This window comes from Sorex fumeus, unplaced genomic scaffold, assembly GCF_029834395.1.
Source record: "Sorex fumeus unplaced genomic scaffold, SorFum_2.1 ptg000020l, whole genome shotgun sequence".
In the NCBI taxonomy this organism is placed as follows: Eukaryota; Metazoa; Chordata; class Mammalia; order Eulipotyphla; family Soricidae; genus Sorex; species Sorex fumeus.
Genome location: NW_026606077.1, coordinates 12977465 through 12997936, shown reverse-complemented (window position 1 = coordinate 12997936; position 20472 = coordinate 12977465).

Sequence of the window (20472 nt, the reverse complement as noted above, 5' to 3'; positions counted from 1 at the left end):
CATACACACTCTCACACACACAGACTCACACATTCACACATACAGTCTCACACAGAAACACACACACTCACATACTCTCAGACACACAGACACACACACTCACACATACACACACTCTCACATACAGATACACAGTCACACACGAACAGACTCACACAGACACACAGACTCATACACATACACATACACACAAACACACACAGTGCCATGGCAAGGGCTGGTTCAGCTCCAAGGTGAACCATCACTCCGTTGTTATTTAATTGATCAAGGTTCTGTGATCTACAGTTCTGTTAATGACGGTTTCCCCTCTGAACCAGCAGAGGCTTCAGGCCCCCGTGGTGCCAAGGACTCGCTCTGGCCATGTGAGAGGCACTGGCAAGACTTAGCAGGATGATATAAAACCACCCACGTCTTCCCCATCACGTCCACACTCACAGCCAACCAGTCACAGGAAGGCCAGTGTGGGAGCTTCTCGGGGCTGCTGGGCAGAGGACAGAGGGCATGGGGGAGCACTCACCCCCCCCCCACTGCTCCTCAGGAGAGGGAACTTAAGTCAAAACCTCCTCAGTCTTAATTACCAAACAAAAAAATAAATAAATAACCAGACGAGCCTCTCACTGTATGTCTTTATTTATACTGTCATCTGCTCTGGCATTTTAATATCCAACTTTCCCTTGGAAGACAGATGCCTGGATGTTCACACCCGTTCTAATGGCTTAATACCCCGGGTACTGAGCCGGGAGGGGGCGGGAAGCGCCCGCCACACTGAGCACAACTTTGGAGCAAATGGGCTTGAATATTCATTAAACAACATTTAATTTAAACACCCAAACTCTGAAAGCAGCAGCATATGGCCTGTTTTATTTTACATAAACTGAATAGGAGGTTGGGCCATTAGTTTCTGCAGACATAATGTTCATTACCAATGAAAAATGCTCTCCTTTGAGGGGCACCCCTGCATGGGCCTGTGCCCACTGCCCCCAGCTCAGACAAGCCACCTGCACAGGGGCCCTGGGAGCCACGTCCCCAGCCCCTGGGAGCAGCTTAGGGCTTCCTGCATCCCGACAGGGCTGGCAGCAGAGACCACTTACAGGGCTGGCCTCCTGCTCAGGGCTCCTCACATGGGCCAGGAACAGAGGCAGAGCAGGGGCTGCTGGGCCCAGAGCCCATCCTCCAACCAGTGCCGAGCCCAGATGCTGCCCCCAGCCTGAGTCTGCGTGTGTGAACCCGGGAGGAGCCACGTATGCACGCTTGCTGTGTGAGCCTGTGCAAGAGAGCAGAGGCGTGAGGTTATGAAGCACTGAGGCTCCCTGCATGAGAGTTTGGGTCAGCTTCCTTCCTTGCTGGCCTGTTCCTCAGACCCCACAGGCCGCCCCCGGGGCCCGTGGACAGCCAGCCAAGGGGTGGGGCCTCCATTCCCCTGACCCCCACGTTTCCTCAGTGGTGACTGGAGACATCCGGCCATCTGACAGGTTCTGGGACTGGGTCACCAATGGGAGTCACAGCTGTCATCACAGAACCTGCCACCACTGCGCCAGATGCGCAGGGCAGCCTCCAGGTGCTCCGGGCGACTCTGAGTCACGGCCATGGTCACCACCATAGACGGTCATGGAAAAGCACGCCACCTTGCCACACAATGCTCTCAGGGCTTGCTGAAGGATTTGATCGGAGCTGCTCTGACAGCCTGTGTGTCATCCCATCACAGCCCAGGGGCACGCAGGGACACAGGAGCATGGCGCAGAGTCTCACGGCCCCACCAGCAGGAACACCACCGCCCCCTGTCCCTCAGGGACCAGGCTGAGGACTGGCGGGAACCGCCAGAGACTACAGAATGCTGCTTCTTGCGGGGCAAGGCCGCAGTGCAGCAGGGAGGGCGTTGGCCTTGCACATGGCAGAGCCAGGTTCAATCCCCAGAACCCCAGATGGTTCCCCAAGCTTCACCAGGAGTGATCCCTAAGTGCAGAGCCAGGAGTCAGTCCTCAGCACTGCTAGGGGTGCTCACTCCAAAGAAAGAAAGAAAAAAAGAAAAGCTGCTTCTCTGAGGGTCCCAGCAAGGAGCCACGCGGGGTCCCCTCAGCCCCCATGTGCTTGGCACAGCTCAGGGGGCTCCTGGCACTCACCACCGGCTTCTGGGAAAGGAGTGGGCACAGATACAGGGTCCCCATTAGGATTGGGCACCACTCACCCTCCCGCCCTCTCCCTCACTCCCAAGAGGTACCAGGATGGGAAAGGCAGCACCAATGGCAGGCAGGGCCCGGGGCCCAGGCAGGCGCAGGCAGGGTGCTGATTGCCCGCACTGTCTACCAGGAATGAGCCCTGAGCCCAGAGCCAGGAGTGAGCCCTGAACCCAGAGCCAGGAGTGAGCCCTGAGCACAGACCCGAGAGTGAGCCCTGAGCACAGATCCAGGAGTGAGCCCTGAGCACAGACCCAAGAGTGAGCCCTGAGCACAGACCCAGGAGTGAGCCCTGAGCACAGAGCCAGGAGTGAGCCCTGAGCCCAGAGCCAGGAGTGAGCCCTGAGCACAGAGCCAGGAGTGAGCCCTGAGCCCAGGCCCAGGAGTGAGCCCTGAGCCCAGAGCCAGGAGTGAGCCCTGAGCTCAGAGCCAGGAGTGACCCCTAAGCACAGACCCGAGAGTGAGCCCTGAGCCCAGGCCCAGGAGTGAGCCCTGAGCCCAGACCCAGGAGTGAGCCCTGAGCACAGAGCCAGGAGTGAGCCCTGAGCCCAGGCCCAGGAGTGAGCCCTGAGCCCAGAGCCAGGAGTGAGCCCTGAGCTCAGAGCCAGGAGTGACCCCTAAGCACAGACCCGAGAGTGAGCCCTGAGCCCAGGCCCAGGAGTGAGCCCTGAGCAGAGACCCAGGAGTGAGCCCTGAGCCCAGACCCAGGAGTGAGCCCTGAGCACAGAGCCAGGAGTGAGCCCTGAGCCCAGAGCCAGGAGTGAGCCCTGAGCCCAGAACCAGGAGTGAACCCTCAGCCCAGACCCAGGACTGAGCCCTGAGCACCGCTGGGTATGGCCCCCAAACCAAATAAAACAGAAACCCCACATCTCCAAGAACAAAAATAAAGGGCAAAACGGGAGTGTTGATGCACAGTTCAATCAGCTAATCAGTGGCTGAATAAATAGCAGTACTCCTACATTTAAAAAAAAGGGGGGGGGGGCAGTGTTGGTAGATGAGAAAGATGCCCAGGGAGACCACAGAGACCAAGTGCACTGGAGACCCCGCACGCTGACATCCCCCCACCCCGGCCCGTCCTGGCCCCAGCAGGGCCTCAGGGAGGGGAGAAGGACGTTGGGGGCCACCTGGGCTCGGCTGTGACTCATGGCCAGCTTCCTTGTGTGCTTCAGCCCCAGGCTCGAGCACTCAGCACAAGTTGCCTGCTTTCACTGGGAGAAACCAGCCAGGCCCAGGCAGGCTGGGGCTGCGTCGAAGGGCCGTGGGAATTCCTTTGTGGGCCTCAGTCTCCCCAGGTGGATTTGGGAGAACTGGAACCGGAAACACTAAATCCAATTTTTTTTTCAATTTTGTTTTTTGAGCCACATACATACACACACACACACACACACACACACACACACACACAACGCATCTCTGCCTGCCTCAAGTGTCCTTTCTAGCTGAGATATAACCAAGACAGGAGAAAATAACAGAATGAACGTGATGGGGGGGGGGGGGGGGGGCGGGAATAACACCAGGAAGCAAATTCAGGGTCGCTGCGATCTTTGATAAAGTAGGCAGAGAAGGCAGCCCAGAAGTCAGTGCCTGGACAGGCCAGAGGAAAGAAAGTGTAGCCACGACACTAACTGGAGCAAGATGAGCCTGGCCAGGAAAGTGAATGGAAGAGCCCTGAGCGAGGGGAAGGCGACAAGCCAGAGGGACAAAGCGGAGGCAGGACAGACGTGGCGGAGGGGGGGTGGGGGGGGAGGCCGGGGGCCACCTGGGTCAAGGAGAGCTTCTGGCGTCTGGTAGCGGCCAAACGTGCAGATAAGCAACGTGCAGGGGTCTGAACCGAGACCTCAGTGACCTGCGTGGAAGACACATCCAAGGGGCGAAGGAAGAGGAGCAACCCAAGAGCCGTGCGCGAGGCAGTGCCGCACCCCTCACGCTCCCTCCCTGGCTTCATGTGGCCCCCAGCCCTGCCTGGGTCACCACCACAGGGGAAAATGCAGCCGGGGGAGCTGGGGAGCTGGGCTGGGGGGAGCAGGCTGCAGTGAGGCGGCGACTGACCGAGGGATTCTCAGTAAATGGCCTAAAGATTTGTGGACAGACTGGACATGGGGCAGAGGCAAAGAACGAAGCGGCTTCCAAGGTTTTCAGACAAAGGCAGCAAGGCTGGAGTCACCATGCTCGGGCGGGCGTGTGGGGGCGCGGGAGTGCCGGCCTGTTTCCGGCCAGTGTCCTTCTTTACTTCCCTTTGGTTGTTTCTGGGTCCCCCCTGCCAGCACCTAGGGGCGGCTTCCAGGTCTGTGCTGGAGAGCTGCTCCCTGCAGTGCTCATGGGACAATGTGGTTCTGGGCACCAAAGCCAACGGCCATCTCTGGGTCCTCGGGAAAAGGCTGCCCGCATGCCTCGCTCCTCTCTCCAGCAGCTCGGCCCTGCCCTCCTGGGAAAGTCACCATGAGCCCTGCGGGCATCAGACACCCCTGGTCCCCCATCAAGCCTGGGGCTTCCTCAGGCCCAATCTGCCACCTCTGACCCCTCCCTGCTTGCAGGTGTGATCCCAACTGCCTGTCCATAAAGCCGAAGGAAGGAGCTTTGGTTCCAGGACCAACCAGCGACTGAGTGGTCTGGCCATCTGCACGTCCCTCCTGGGGCTAGGGGCCATGAGGAGCAGCCCAGCATGTCCCCACAGGGGCCACCGAGCAGGAGCACTGAGGCCGAGGGAAGGATCCGGGGCGGGGGATACGGGAGCAGGTCCCAGGAGTGAGGGGCGGCACCGGCAAGAGCCCAACCCGGGGTCCTCCCCTCTCCTCCTTCCTTCCACTCTCATGCCCCACGGCTGAGTCCCCATGGCTCCCGAGCTCCTTCACCATCCCTCTGCCAGGCCCACTCCCCGGCAGCTGTCTCACCCTCTACAGCACCCCCCATGCGAAGCCTCCCCAGCAGATCCGGGCCACGGCCCTGGCCCACACGCCCACCCGTGGCTGGGGCCTGGAGAGCCAGACTCCGAGCCAGACTCGAAGCCAGACTCAAGCCAGACTCCCAGCCAGCACGGAGTGTGGGGCTACAAGTCCAGGCGCGTCCCCCGTGCCCCTCCAAAGCACACCCAGCCCACGTGGCCTCCCCAGGAGCTGCTCCTCCGGCCACGCGTGCCATGAGCGGGAGCATTGGCCCTTCTCAGCACAAGCTCCAGCCTGCAGCCCCGTGTGCCAGAAACTTCTCAGGGAATCGGGTTATCCACACACAACGCCCAACGAGGGCTATGTGCAGAGGCAGCCTGGAGAGGCATCCTGTGCTCTGTGGGGCAGCCGGCCCCTTCCCTGCCCAGCCCGTCTCCTTCCTACACCGCCAGCCTCCTCCTCACCTTCAGGATGGGGAAAACCATTATGGGACCTTCTCGCAGCCCGGCCCCCCTCACCTTCCGCCCAAGGCCAGTTCCAGGAGTAACGGGATAACGGAGCTGCCTCCGTGGAAACAGACGGCATCAGTCCCAAGTGTTGGTCCTTGGGATCAGGGCAGCATAACAGATCCACACTGGAGCAGGCCAGCTACCCACACAGGAAGGCCCCATGAAATCAGACCTCCACCAAAGGCCCAAAGAGCCGCTAGGGTAGCCCCACGGAGCGGCGACTGGACCCACACCCCCCAGAGGAAGTGTTAGGGTGACCTGTGACTCGGATTTCACGGGGACTTCCTGTGTGGGCAGTTGGCCTGCTCCAGTGTGGATCTGTCATGCTGCCCTGATCCCGAGAACCAACACTTGGGACTGATGCAGTCTGTTTCTACGGAGGCAGCTCCATTATCCCGTTATTAAACTCGGAGGGAGCTCGCCTCCCCACAGGCCAGTGGCTATGAGCCTTCAGAAACATCCTTCGGTCCAAAAGATGAAGTCACAGCTTGCCACAGGTGGATGGAACTTATTAAGTTAAGTGATGGTGAATCAGAGGTTCAGCAAGTCAGAGGGAGGAGGACACATGCTATCTGCAGAAGAGAGAGAGAGGAAACAGGGGACTGGACAGTATCGGACTATGGCAGACCCTCAACCCTGGCATCAGGACTCAGGTCACCAAGCGGTGGAGGAAAGGAACAGGCAGTGCCCAGGGCTCGGTCTTCAAGCCGATGCTCTCCCTGGAACACGGGTATCACTGCTTGTCCCTGATTCCTTGTTGCCCTCTTCTACTCTGAAGAAGCCAGCACTCACTCTCAAGCACGTCCTCCTCCCTTTCTCTCCAAATAAGCTCCAGCAAAAACCCCCTTCTTCACCACTGCGCATCCTCCTGAGTTCTTTTCTCTGAGGGAGAGGTGACAGCCCACAGTGCTGTGCTCAGGTGGGACCCAGGCCAGGCACTGAGCTGGGGGCCAAGCTGGGCTGAGCAGAGGGTTGGGATCACTGTTCTTGAGCCTCTTTCCCATGCCCCCCAACAGCAATATAAATGGCAATCACGAAGAGATAAAGGTGAAGAACTTCAAAAAGAAGGAGGCAAGGGGCTGGAGTGATAGCACAGTGGGTAGGGTGTTTGCCTTGCATGCGGCCGACCCAGGTTCGATTCCCAGCATCCCATATGGTCCCCTGATCGCCACCAGGAGTAACTCCTGAGTGCAGAGCCAGGAGTAACCCCTGCGCATCGCCTTGTGTGACCCTCAAAAAAAAGCAAAAAAAAAGAATGAGGCAAGCCATGAAAATCTGCAGCTCAGACGGGTAACACTGACACCAACGAACCATGCACGAGCCCATGACCCTGTCAGCCTGGATGTCACACCACCTAGGCAACATGAAGAAGTTAGAGAAGATAGACGTTCGCCCACGTGACCCTTAGAGATTTAAAGCGTGGATCTTTAGAGAGGGGATGCTGTGGGCCGATAGGTAGAAGGACCCTGGTAAATGTACTTTGTGGAAAATAGTAACAACAAAAACTTAAGCAGAGGGGCTCGAGAGGTACTACAGTGGGTAGAGTATTTGCTTTCCACACAGCCGACAGATTTTTTTATTCCTGGCATCCCATATGGTCCCCCAAGCAATCCCTAAGCACCACCAGGAGTAATTCCTGAGCACAGAGTCAGGAGTAACCCCTGAACATTGCCACGTGTGGCCAAAAAACAAACAAAAAAAAATACCTTCAGCAGAGATTTCCAAACCCTGAAGGAGCCCAGAAGGCTGAAGACCACATCCCTTGACATGCAAACCCGGAGCTCTCTGAGAGAAGCACCACCCAGATGAGAAGCCCAAGGCTCCGCCAAGGGAAGCGTGGGGCCCAGGGAAGATGCCACGAGCCTGTGCGAGAACATTCAGCAGTATGAGGCTTTCCTGTGGCAATGCCCAAACCAGCTTTATATATGCAAAACCCCAGGAAAAGCCTATTTGGTTTGGGATTGGGTTTGATTTTGGGGTGGTTTTTTTTTTTACCTTTTTGCCTTGTTGGGGGGGGGGGGCGCACATCCAGCGATTCTCAGGGGTTACTCCTGGCTCTGCACTCAGCAAATACTCCTGGTGGTGCTCAGGGGACTATCTGGGGTGCTAGAGATGGAACCCAGGTAGGCATGTGCAGCGCAAACCCCCTGCCCTCTGCACTATAACTCTGGCCCCGGAAAAGTCCATTAGGAAATACTGTATAAAAGTCTTTCCAGAAACCAACGAGGTGTTCTCTTCCAGCCCGGCTCCTCTCATTCACTTGTGCTGTCTCCACTCTGGAGAACTGTGTTCACTCAGAACATGCACTTCTCCCTTTCTCTCCCCTCACATCTTTCTAAGTAAATATCAGTAAAAGTGAAGTCAGTGGCCCTACGGATGGCTTCTGTGAGGCAGGGAGGAGAGACGACCACTTTCTCCTGAACCAGATCTGCCACCCTGGGACCAGCTGTGAAGGCCAGGACTGATAAGGTCTGTGGTGAGCCCCTGAGCGGCACAGACCGGACCCTGCCAGTCACACCAGGTGGCCATCAAGCTGCACCTGATGCCCACGTGACCTCAGCATGGCAGTTGGTCCCCACCACCCGATTTCTCGGGGAGCCACGGACTCGGGCTTGAGTGAGGAATTGCTCTTTGCAGGAAAGGAGAGGTGAGTCCTAGACCTTACCCAGGCCTTCCAGGTCCTTGTCCTTCTAGCAGAAAAGAATTTCAGGAGGAGACGAGCAGTGAAGTAAAAAGATTTTATTTGAAGGTTTTGAGGAAGGAGAAGGAGGGAGAGAGAGGAACAGAGAGCACCACACTCAAGAGAGAACACGGGCTTCTCCATGGGTTGAGAGAGCCCCACACACATCCCAGCATTAGACGTGAAAGCATGAAAGTCCCCATCTCAAGAGGGGAGATGCGGGCGACACATGCAGGTACCGCATGAGCTCAGCCAGGACACATGGACACAGGCAGCACATGGGCTCGGGCAGCATATACCTGCACTTCCTTTGTTCAAGGTGGCTTTTATCGGGGTTCTCCTTTGCTGCCCCACATGGTGATTCTACCTAGGAAAGAGTCTGTTGAGAGGCAGCAGAGTTTGGACTGGTCGGTCTTTGAAATTCCTTTCCTGGCCTTTGTTCCTGCTGGAGCTTCTCTGGGGGGGGGGGGGGGGTGAGGGGGGGAGTCCAGCCTTCTCTGGGTCTGTTGACTCCATGTGAGGATCTTGGCAGCCCTTAGTTCCTGTGTCTGCAAGGCAGGCTTTTTGCAACCTTAGGGCTGTGGGTTTTCTCACTTCCCAAGGAATTCCATTGCCATGGGAGCCCTTTCCTATCGACCTGCCTACACTGCTTGCCTTTTTCCACTCTGGAGAAGCCTGGGTACTCTCTGAACTGTACTTCTCCCTTTCTCTCTCCCCTCGCACCTTTCTAAATAAGTTTCAGTAAAAATGTCCTCGTTTCACCAAAAAAATATTTTCTTAATTTTTTTTAATTCTTTTTTTTTTTCTTTTTGGGTCACACCCAGCAATGCACAGAAGTTACTCCTGGCTCTGCACTCAGGAATTACCCCTGGCAGTGCTCAGGGAACCACATGAGATGCTGGGAATCGAACCTGGGTCAGCCGCGTGCAAGGCAAATACCCTACCCACTGTGCTATTGCTCTAGCCCATATTTTCTTAATTTTTAAAATAAATGTAAATAAAAGCAAGGCAGGAACAGTGGTGGAGGGTCCTGGTGTACTGGTGGTTATCAGGGGCAATTACCGTGTTGACTGAAACTGGGAACCTGAGCACTCTCTCAATCACGTCGCTGAAACTACAGGGGAGCCTGTCCAGGCTGTTTGGAGAACCTTTCGCTGCCCGGCCAAACTGCAGCCCAGGCCTGCCCTGGAGCCTGCTGGGCAGCCTCCCTCCGCCCACTCCAGCTGCACTCCAGATGGGGAGTCCCTCGCCTGGTGGACACACTTCATGCCCCGGGCAGCATACTGGCACCAAAAAGCTAATGACCAGGCACGCCCAGAGCTCAGTGGAGCCTGAGTTCCGCCCCCACGCTGCCAATATGAGTCCGACAGGACAGCTGTCCCTCTCCCGCACCCACTTCCTGCGAGGTGGCGGCTCGGCTGGCAGCAGGCAGGAGCTCTTCGGGGAGACTGGGTCAATACTCTGTTTCTACCAACAAGCAGCAGGCTGGTTTGGCGCTCTGGCCCTTGTTTGCTGACCACTGGCCAACAGCAGTTGTCTACTTAGCCGAAGTCAAACATCTGTGGGAACCTCTTGTACTGAGCAGGGTTGGGGAGGAACAGAGGGGAGCACGGCTAAAGAGGGAGCAGGTCAGAGAGTGTTAGGTCCTGTGAGGATAGGGCAAAAACACCTGCCGCAGGAGCTGGCCTGCCTACAGAGGCCTAGGGTGAAGTTCTAATCCCGCACCTCGCAGGCTCCATAATGAGCAGGATATCTGACGGTCCCCCCACAAGAAAGACAAAGAAGGTAACAGTGGCTTGAAGCAGAGCCACACCTTCTAACCTGTGCTGCTGCCTGCAGGTGCTGAGCGACCCTGGCACCCTGCAGCTAGGAACCCCCAGCAAGAAAAGTGCTCAGGAGGAGGTGGTTCAGGGCTCACGGAGTGCCCAGGATGAACATGAGCTCCTGAGCGTAACTCCCAGTGCCACATGCATGGAGATGACCTGACCACCCCAGAGGGAGGGAAGAGAGACGGAGAGGGAGGGAGGGAGAGAGGGAGGGTAGGAGGGAGGGAGGGAGGGAGGGAGGGAGGGAGGGAGGGAGAAGGAAGGGAGGCAGGAAGGGAAGGAGGGACGGAGGGGGAAAGGAATGGAGGGAGGGAGGGAGGGAGGGAGGGAGGGAGGGAGGGAGGGAGGGAGGGAGGGAGGAGGGAGGGAGGGAGGGAGAAAGGAAGGAGGGAGGGAGGGAGGGAGGGAGGGAATGGCAGGGCAGGAAGGGGCGGTGTGGAGGCCTGGACAGGCCTGCTGTGAGGTCCCAGGCACAGCTCCCCCAGGCCTGCAGCAGCAGCTCCCAGCACCCAGCTGACTGGGTCCCTGCTCATGTGCCCCCACTCCTGTCTCCTCTCTGAGCTTCTCAGTTAGGGGCTGCTCTTCTCATGACGCTATTCTTCTCTGAAATGTCACCTGCAGGTGCTGTGTGCCCGGGACATGCTGTCACAGATGGGGCCGGGCATGCACCTGGGTCTCCGAGAGGCCCTGCCAGGCGAGGATATGGCAGCGGGTGCCGAGTTCTGAGGTTCAGGGATGCAGCCGAGGCCAAAGCCACTGGCCACAGTGCCCCAGGTCAGAGCAGCTCAGAGTCAAGCTGCATTTTTTTCCCTCTTTTGGTCTTTTTAGCACCCAAATCACACTGCAAAACCATATAATTTATATGTTGGCTTTACAGCCCCCACTGTGCATCTATCTGGCCAATCATAGACCCCGCAACCCCTGGGATGATCCCCAAGCTGGGTTCCATCCCCGGCACACACACAGCCTCCGAGCACCGCCAGGAGGGGTCCCTGAGGGCACAGCCAGGAGGAACTCCTGAGCACCGCTGGGTGTGGTCCCAAAGCAAAAGTGTCCATGTCACTTATCTGAGAGATGCAAATCAGAACAGAGAGATGTGCCTCCCCTAGGTGAGAAAGGCCTTTCTCAAGGCCACCGGAAACAACCAGTGTCGGCAGGAATGTGGTGGAACAGGAGCTTAACCCACTGTGGGAGGGACTGTGAGCAGGAAACAGCACAGAGATTTCTCAAAGAAATCAAGCAGGTCCTCCATATGACCAAGTGATCCTACTTCTGGGCCTTACCCAAGGGACACAATGACCCTCCTTTGAGAAGACGCATGCACACCTCTGCCCACTGTGGCATTAAGCACATGGCCTGCTATGGACACACGCCGATGTCCAATGGCAGAGCGGTGGATCGAGGAGCCGTGGCAGCCATGCACAGTGGGCTGCCACGGAGCTGGGAGAAAAGATTTCATCTTGCATCTGCTGCAAGGACAGAACTGAAGGGCAGAGCAAAGCAACCCACGCTTGAGAAGGGCAGGTACCGGGAGATCTCACTCTTCCGTGCAGACAGAGGAACAAGACAAGGGAGCGGACAATACAGCGGGCCCAGCCCTGGGCTCGGATGGCAACCCTGGAATCCGAAGAAGAGGGGAAAGGAAAGAGGCAGCAGCGGCGGCTGAGGGCGGCTCAGGACAGCGGTGCTGGGTGGCAAAGACGCAGTAATGGTGTCCATGAAACCATGGGCATGACACTCCTGTCATTCTGTCACCTGAGCTGCAACAAAAGTGTATACCTGGAAAGACTGCCAACAGGAGGAAACGTTCGCACGCCATTTCTCTGATAAGAGGCCAAATAAAGCAAACTCTCACGACTCAACAATAAAGAGATGAGTAACGGGGTCGGAGAGAACAGAGCCAGGAGGGCACTCGCCTTGCACGTGGCTGACCCAGCCTCGATCCCCAGCTTTTCATAAGGTCCCCCAGTACCACCAGGGGTGATCCCTGAGTGCAGAGCCAGGAGTAACCCCAGAAGCACTGCTGGGTGTGGATCCCCCAAAATAGAGACAAGCAATGGAGCAGGCAGGGGGCTCTGAGTGCGGAAGCTCCAGGTGGATCCCAGCAGTGCAGAGTCCCTGAGCACCGTCAGCTGCAGGCCTGGAGGCCCCACAGCCCGACATGAGCACGGAACAGTCCAGCCCTACAGCCAGGCCTCGTATTGCCAGAAGTGGTCCCTGCCCCCAGAGCACTGTTTGGGAGTACCAAAAGCTTCCAGTTGTTGGTTTTTCACGGGTCCATAATTGACTGTGCTCATGGATTACTCATGCGTAAGGTCAGGGGTCAGTCCTGGCAGTGCTCGGGAAACCATTGGGGGCCAAACTCAGGTCAACTGCATGCAAGGCAGGGACCTTACTCACTCTAGTATGACTTGGGCCTGACTTATTTTATAACTCCATTTTAAAATAAATAATTTAAAGACTTTTTTTTCTAGAGAAGATACATAAAGTAAATAAATAAATGGGAAGATGCTCAAACCACTCATTATTATAACATGCAGATCAAAACCATGATGAAACATGACATCACACCACTGAGATAACTAAAATCAAAAGACCAGATTATGACAGATGCTGGCACAGGGTGGGGTCAGTCAAACCCTCACTGTGCTGAGGAGAGTGTGAGACAGGGGTGGCTGTGGGACCAGCGCTCCAAATCCCGTGCTCCAGGGCTCGTCCCTGACCGAGAGAAGCTCTCCTCAGAGACTTGACAAAAGAAATGAAAACATGAGGCTCAGTGTCCTTCTCTCAGAAGAGAGCATAAAACCACTCGCCATAGCTGTACCATCGGACCCTGCGCCAGGCTGTTTCATTCAGGGCACCCGGGAGGGGAGCAGGTGAGGCCCCTCCCCACCCCAAGGGATCCGGCCCCACAGCCGAAAACCTCCAGAACTCAACCCTCGCCACGCTCACGGCCGCTCCCCACACGCTCAGGCCGAGCCTCACCCACGAGTGAACCTATTCCTGGACCGCGGGGCTGCATGACAACTCATACCTCACACCACCCATACTCCAAGAGAGGCGCACCATATTTGATGGGGTTTAAAGTAGAAGGCGACCGGGCTGGAGAGATAGCACAGTGGGTGGGGCGTTTGCCTTGCACACGGCCACCCAGGTTCAATTCCCAGCATCCCATATGGTCCCCTGAGCACAGCCAGGAGTGATTCCTAAGTGCAGTTCCAGGAGGAACCCCTGAGTATCGCTGGGTGTGACCCAAAATAAATAAATAAATAAATAAATAAATAAATAAAGTAGAGGGCAACCAATCTTAGAGGGAAATATACTATTACAAAAAAAAATATATATATATAAGGCTCAACCTTTAACAACATCTTAGTAATCTCTTACAGAAGGACTTAATAGCCCCTGGGTGAAATACAACAACCTAAACACACTCCCCCCTAAGGAAAGTTTTTTGGGGCATTTTCAGCAGTTTATTCACAACAAACAATACAAAATAAATTATTTCGGTTCTGCTCTGGGGCAGGGGTTGGTTTGGGGATGGAAACATTCAAAATATGGTAGTGGGAAGGTGTTATGGCAGTGGGATTGGTGTTTGAATATTAAATGTAATCAACTATGTGAACTACTTTATAAAAAAAGACAAAACAAACACTGTCCGCCCATTGTTCATCGAGTTGCTCGAGTGAGGCCAGTAATGTCTCCATTGCGAGACTTGTTACTGTGTTTGGTATATCGAATGCATCACGGGTAGCTTGTCAGGCTTTGCCGTGCGGGCGAGATAATCTCGGTAGCTTGCCGGGCTCTCCAAGAGGGGCGGAGGAATCGAACCCAGCTTGGCCGGGCTGGCTGCACGCAAGGCAAACGTCCTACCACTGTGCTATCTCTCCAGCCCACTTTATAAAAATAAAATTAAATTTAAAAAAAAAGAAATGAAAACATGTCTGGGTCCAAGAGAGAGAACAGAAGGTGGCTTTGATCTCCAGTACCACAGATGATCGCCCAAACGCAGAGCCAGGAGTGGTCTCGGCCACTGCCCCTCAGCACTCCCTCCCCAAGAAAGGAAAAAAGGTCCACACGGATACTTGCACGTGAACACTCATCACAGCATAATTATTCTGAACACTGCAAAATGGCGGCTGGATTAACAAAACATGGTGCAGCTGTACAATGGACTATTACTCAGTGATCAGGATGGCAGTGGAGCAATGGTGCTACACGCAGAGAACACGCGACCATGTGAAGGAGTGGCCACGGGGGCCAGGGAGGGAGCACCGGGCCTCGGCACTTGCCTTGCATGCAGCCAGCCCTGGTTGAACCCCAGGACTGAATCAGGACCCTGAGCATTGCTGGATGTTACCCCACCCTCAGAAAAACATCAGACACAAAACCATATACATTGTGCGACTCTGTGTCTAGAGAATGTCCCCAATAGGGTCATCTGTGTACCTCAGAGCAGCACTGGTGCCTGCGAGGACTAGAGGAGGGATAGGGGTGACAGGTAACGCATAACAAACTTCTTTTCTGGGGTGAGGAAATTGTTCTTGAATCAGACAGTGGTGCTGTACACGCCTGTGAACACACTGAAGACAGCCATGCCCCGACACACTTGAAAAAGACTGATCTCATGGAAGGCGAATCATATCCCAGGAAACGGAACTGTAAGAGATGGAATTCTGATCCTTGGAAACACGGAGTGAAAGAACCCATTCACAAAGGCCACATGTTCTATAATTCCATTCACATGAACCGTCCCACGCAGAACAGGCAAAATCACAGAAGCAAAGGGAGTGAGGGTGGGGCGGGGGGGTTGGGGGGGGAGTGGATGGATGAAGCGAGCGTTGCTGACTGGGAGTTGTTTCCGGTGTGAGGGGGGGGAAGGAGAGTCATCAGAGTTCGTGGGAGCAAGAGCAGCTCAACTCCAAATAGACCAAAACCTTCTGAATTCCACGTTTTGATTTTCAGTAAAAGCACCTTGGCCTGCTGGACCCAACATGCTGGGGGGGGTCACCCAAGCTGCCCCTGCCCATGCTCGGGGGCTTCTGGTGTTGCCAGGAATCAGACTTGGGGCCTCATACAGCATGCCATCCCCCAACCCGGTACACTCTAGAACTGGACGCTATGGCAGGAGAACTAGATCTCAAGAGTGGCAACGGTCTGCAGGGGCAGTTCAGCGGGGACGGCACTTGCCTTGCAGCTGACACGGGCTCAATCCCCGGCACCCCATGTGGTCCCCTCTGTCCCGCCAGGGGTGATCCCTGAGTGCAGAGTCCTGAGTACCACCAGGTGTGGCCCCAAAACAAGAAAGTGAGGGACATGACTCAGTGTGGATCACCTGCCCTGCCCGTACAAAGCCCTGGGTTCGATTTTGAGAACAGTTCAACGCGCTGAATAGATGCTTTCCCCCAAGCGCATGCGCGCAGCCACGGGCTGTTGGGGAGAAGCCCAGCATCACTGTTCGTCAAGGATATGCAGATGCACACAGGACTTCGATGGCATCCGTCTGGCGCCTTTTAGACGCGGTCACCAAGACAAGGAGGAGAGAGAGAAGGCTTTTGCGGGGCACAGGGGCTGTGAAGGGAGCAACAGCTCTGAGCAGTAAGGATGGAGGCACCTCAAAAACATTAAAGTAGGGATGGAGCGATGTACAGCAGGTGGGGCTGGCCTTGTAAGCAGCTGACCCAGGTTTGAGTCCACATCCCTTATGGTTCCCCAATCCTGCTGGACTGAGCCTTAAGCACAGAGCCAGCGGCAAGCCCTGAGAACTGAGTGTGACCCCAAAACCAAATAATAATAATAATAACAATTTTTCAATGAATCTACCCTATATCCAGGACTTCTTGCTGTCTGAGATGATGTTTTCACCTCATTGCCTCTGTTGTGATCATTACGTCCTATTTCTATTCCCACACCAAGGGAACAACAGAAGTGTCCAATAATGGCTCCAGACACAAGTCAAACGTGGCATATTACTCTGCTGTAAAAAGGACGCCCCTCTCCCCATTCACAGCATGGACAGACACAGTGGAACGCTATGTGAAGTCAGTGGGAGAAGAAGGAAACAGGCATGATCTCGTACATGACTACAAGCTCAAAGGAAAAAATAAATTCCTAGAAACAGAACATGTGTGCATGTCAAAGAAGGTGAGGGCATGGCGGGCGGTGGTGGGCAAGCACATGCCTCCAGCTGCTCTCAGTCTGTACATAAGCACACACACACGCACACGCATGCACACACACATACACACGCATACATACATGTGCACGCACATACTCAGGCACACACGCATGCACTAATGCATGCACACATGCACACACAGGCATACATATATACACACATGCATGCACACAGGCACACCCTCACATGCATAAACACATGCATGCATACACGAACATACATGCATGCATGTATGCACACATGCACACATGCACGCACGCACACGCACATATGTATGCACCTACACATGCACACAGGCCACATGCATGCATGCACACAAGCATGTGTGCGCGCACACACACACACACACACACATACACACACGGTGTGCCATGGGCTCTCATAGCAGGACCACAGCATTTCCTCTGCTCCAAGCGCGGATCTCCACTGAGAAAAAAGGGAGTGTGGGAGGGTCACTCGGCTCAGAGCGCGACATTCTAGCAAGGCCAGTCCCATCGCCATCAAACGGGAAACACTGAAGGGTCTCAGGCTTTTAGAAAAGTAACAGGAGGCGGCTCTGGCATAGTGACTGGCTCACGTGCTGAGGAACAGACACAGACAGAGGCAGGAGTCTTCCCACCAGGGTGCCTGGGGCTTCCTTGGCCTCTCCGTGCCCAGCAGCACCACCCGCGAATGCACAGACAGCACCGCGTTGCCTGATGGACCTGCAAGGGCTCTCCCTGTCCAGCAAGGCCAGACGGCAAGACACATGGGGGCCAGCAGAGCTCGCAGGGCTGGGTGGCCCCTGCACTGCCCGACCCCCACGCACAGCTGGGAGCAACCTCTCAAACACGAGCAGGTGTGAGCACCAGCCTGCGGCAGAGGCCTTGGCTGGGTAGGTTCCCTCTGAGGGTCTCTCAGGGTCGCTCTGGCTCTCGGGCTCTAACCATCTCGGAATGTTTTCCGAGATGCTCTCTCTGCTCCGCACACACGGTGCCCCCCGGGTGAGCGGGCATGAGTGAAGGACAGCGGCTCCGGGATGCAGGAGGCTCCCACGGACACAGCCCGCCCCCACCCCTCACACACAGCTCGGCAATGCATTCTCCAAAGCAACACAGAAGGCAAAGGGTGTAAATCTTCCTCTTCCAAGCAATGCAGGATAGAACTCTACCACAAATCCTTGATGTCGAAAGATCTGGACTCTGGTAAAAATCCAATTTGATAGGTTCCACCTTCCTGCCTTGCACGAGTCCCTGGAAGGTTTATTGAAACGGACCGGAAGATGGATGTGGTGTGGGCGCCTTCACATCTCCAGCACTACCCGCGGCGGGGAGGAGGCTGAGGCAGCCGCCACAGCAGCAAGAGACAGAGCCAGCGGGAAGGAAGGGGCTGGCCGGGCAGAGGCTGGACCAGGCCTCCCGCCCTGCGATCTGGGAGGCGGGCCTTGGGGGAGCACCCGAGCACGAGCGAGCGGGCCTCCGGGAGTCCCGCACCCCCCTGCACATCTGCAGAGACACAGCCGGACGGGAGGCAGAGCCGTGCGCAGCAGAGCCAGCCACGGCCCCGCGCCCCAGCGGGCTGAATCCTATAAACAAGATTACCACCCCCATTAGATCTTTGCTGAGAAGGGAGAGTGACCTCCCCGTGGAGGTGCCATCAGGCTTTTTTCAAGCTTCCAGAGAGGAAGCGGCCGTGACAACAAAGCCTCTCAGCCCCAGCCTGGACCCACAGTGCCCCCTTGTGGGAGTGAGCGTGCTCGTCCAGCAGTTCCTGCCAGGAAGGACCCCACAGACCAGCCCCCACCGCCCTCTCTTGCGTCCTCCCCTCCCCTCGCCTAGCTCCTGGGACTCGGGCAGGAAAGGGGTTTGCCTTGAGCCCTGTTGTCCCCGGTTCAATTCCCAGCACCACCAAGGGTACCCCCAGCCCCGGCGGCGTGACCCCTGAGCAGAGGTGATGAGGGCCACGGATTGTGCCCCAGCACACCGCCCACCCCCCAACACAAACAGGTCACTGGTGTCCGTGTCACTGATTTCCTACATCTGGGGTACAGCCTTTCTATCTCTTTGATTTGGGGGAGATACTCGGCAGTGCTCAGAGTTTACTCATACAACGCATGAACTTCATGTGGACAGGGGAAAACGGAGGCCCGTCCCATCGTAAAGTCAGAAACGAGGCTCCCAGCCCAGCCCTTTCCCTCCCTGTCCAGGGTGCTGTGGGCTCTGGGCTGCGTGGTCGCATCTCGCCGACTCCTCCTGCCGCACAGACCCTCTAGCATGCGTGATGAACAGTCCCGCTGCTTGTGTCACCCCTGCAGCGGAATTCAGCAGCTGACAAGGACACTCGGGCACAGCTAGGTCTCCAGCATCTCCTTTGATTCAGTGAACACTGCCCAGGAAAAACCCTTTGCCGGGCACCAAGGGCCTCCCTGGCCAGTTCCTGGGTTTTCACGGGGCATTTCCCACGGGGATATTGCGCTTGATGATGAGTTTCAGGTGATACGTGTTCGTGCTCAGGGCTGACCCCTGGCTCTGTGCTCAAGGATCGTTCCTGGCAGGGCTTGGGAGCCTACAGTATTCCAGGGATCGCAACGGGCTGGCTGCATGCAAGCCTGCATGCAAGTCCCTCCAGCCCACGGGAACTCAGGCGCTCCCAGGCAGGCTGTGGGCGCTGTGTCAGAGTCCTCGCAGGAAGCTGGGGGGTGGGGAAGCTCACGATGACCAGTGGGAAGGTCTGTCCCCTCGTGCTCCAGGCACAGACAAAGCCGCGACCTGGAGTCTACTCGGACATGGCACTGCTCTGGCAAAGTGCTTGGTGCAGCTCTCCCGGAAGCGTCCCCACCTCCTCTCCCAGCTCTCAGGGTCAGAGGCCTTCCCCGCCCCGAGCCTTCCCTTCGGATTGCTCCCTGAAGTTACACAGCCTGCTGCTCCCTGGGGGGTCAGCCCAGCCAGGAAGCTGTGGCTAAGCTGCATGAGGCCCTTTGAGGGTAGGACACGGCCTGCCTCCAGCTTCTAGAACAGAAGTGGGAGGAGTGCACGGCTCGGGCAATGGGTACTTGGGGGGCAAGTCACTGAGAATCCTGGATGAGCACGCAGGCCCAAAGAAACAGTTGCTTGTAACTCCCGAGCTCCCGGGACTGAAGAAATGCACAGATGACTCTGGGGCCAGGCTAGTGCGTATCCCACTGCGGCCAGCTGCTGACTGGCCAGGGAGCCGGGTCTCCTGGGTGACCGTAGATTAGAGACAGTTGTTTATACTCAGCTCCACCAGAGTAGATGTGTTTAAGTGCTGTCTCGACAGGGAGCCCAAAATAATCAACTGGCGGGTGAGAAGGAAGAGCAGACACTTGCAGCCTGATTACACGGGCTCCCGCGGGCAGACGGCGCTCCCGGGAGCGGCACTGCACGCTGCAGGGCACCCAGTCCTCCCGACACAGCGCCTGCTCCGGGAAGGATGCAGATTGGACGCCTGCCGGGGACCAGCTCCACAGGCTCCCCCCGAGCACAGAGCCAGGCCCTGAGCAATGGACCCTGAGCAGTCGGGTGTGACCCACAAGCTGCTGTATAGAGAACATAGCCCACAAGGGTGGAGGGGCAGGTCGGCCCTTCTGCCTCGACTGCCCTGTCTGCTTGGCGCTTTTACAGAAGCTCTTTCAAAGCCTGTTGCCCGCCAAGTCTGGTGACTGTTAGGGCCTGAAAGTGCTGAATCCCCAAGAATCCTCTAGTTCAATAGCTCAATTGTCCACGATTCAGGACCAGTTCCTGCTGGCCCTTGCTTCCTGCCAGTTGCTTAGCACTCGGGATTTCAGCCTCGAGTCAGGTCGGCGGAACAGCAGCGTCTGGGAGGCCCCATTTATGGAGAAGTTCAAGGCTGGGGAGCTGGCTGGTGTGTGAAGCCTGGAACTCAGTCTCCAGTACCATACTGCACCCCCACGGCCCCAGAGTAGAGACAGTGGTCCTCACTCTCAGGCCCATATTGCCAGAAACGGCCCCTCCCCAGCTGAGCAGGGACCCTGTGGAAGAACAGAAAGAGGTGCTGGGGCAACAGGACAGCAGGAAGGGCGCTGGCCTTGACACTATCCCCGGCACCTGATATGGCCCCGAGCCCCACCAGAAATGATCCAGGAGAAAGCCGGGAGAAATCCCTGAGCACCTCTGCCTGTGGCCCCCAAACAAAAAGTAACAAAATTGAAAGCAAGTTAGGGCCAGAGAGATAGTAAAGCAGGCAGGGAACTTGTCTTGTGGCAG